Source organism: Propithecus coquereli, unplaced genomic scaffold (assembly GCF_000956105.1).
Source record: "Propithecus coquereli isolate 6110/MARCELLA unplaced genomic scaffold, Pcoq_1.0 Scaffold30, whole genome shotgun sequence".
In the NCBI taxonomy this organism is placed as follows: Eukaryota; Metazoa; Chordata; class Mammalia; order Primates; family Indriidae; genus Propithecus; species Propithecus coquereli.
Genome location: NW_012148619.1, coordinates 4,282,249 through 4,283,435, shown reverse-complemented (window position 1 = coordinate 4,283,435; position 1,187 = coordinate 4,282,249).

Here is a 1,187-nt window from a genome sequence, read left to right as displayed (position 1 = left end):
AAAAAAAAAAAAAAAAAGACAGGACAGTCCCTTAACCCAAAGGAATCAAATTCTGATAACAGAATTCTAGGCAACTGAATAAGCTAGCTAGTGGGATAAAGAGAGATTATGGAAGGGAATCCTTCTTGGTACCTCCCAAGCTGTACCATATATGTAAGTCCAGCCATATATAATATTGTACTTAAAAGGTTCCATACTCAGTAGGACCAGAGGCTCCTCCCCAGAATGAGAATGAATACACAGTGAGTGTATTCATTCATTGACATGATAGACACTCTCAAGGACATCACAAACTATGGAAGGAATTTAGAGATCATTCTTGGGTGCAGAGGGTGCAGGTGTCTGTGGGAAATGTAGATGAGGGATGCTACACATTTGAAAAGCCAACTTATTCAGTCAGTAGCCCGTTTATGAACATATCCTATGTGTTAGGCTCTGTGCTAGGTGCTGGAGATGTAGAAATGAAAGACTAATCCCTGCCATGGAGGACCTCTTCATCTGGTGGGGGAGGCAGAGTGTAAACGGATAACCTCCATAAGCTCTATAACAGAAGTAGGCACAGAGAACTGTGAGAGCAAAGAGTGAGTACCAGTAACTGTGCCTCGGGAGAGTTGTATGGCACAGAAACCAATGCTTTCCAGCTGCAAATGGGATATAATAAATGGAAATATGAAAAGTAACTAGAAAAAGGGAGTTTCAGCTAAATTCTCATAAAGCTTGAGAGTGGAGTTGAAATGACTTAAAAGGAACTTATTTAGAAAACGTGGGGAGAGAGAGGAGAGGAAGAGAATGGAATATTGTATAACAGTGGAATACAGGGAAAGCCTCTCATAATAGTCAAAGGAAAAACAGAGAAAGGAAGAGAATCTAAGGAAACAGATACAAAGTCCAGTGCATCCTCCAGCAATGATCAAGGGGAAAATACAAGCTCTTGTTGAGAGCCAGGGATGCTCCAGGGTCAGGGAAGTTTGCTTCTTTTCAGGATTACTTAGAATCCAAATAGCAAAGGACAATATTTCTCCTGAGATTCATAAGGGATGCAGAGAAAAATTTGATCTGGCACTGAAGGTTAAGTCTAAGGTCAGTCACTAACAGAACCAGAACTTTCATACTCAGGGAAAGGATAAACAGTAGTCCCTAGAAGGCATGTTTAATATAGTATTAATCTGGCCGGGCGCGGTGGCTCA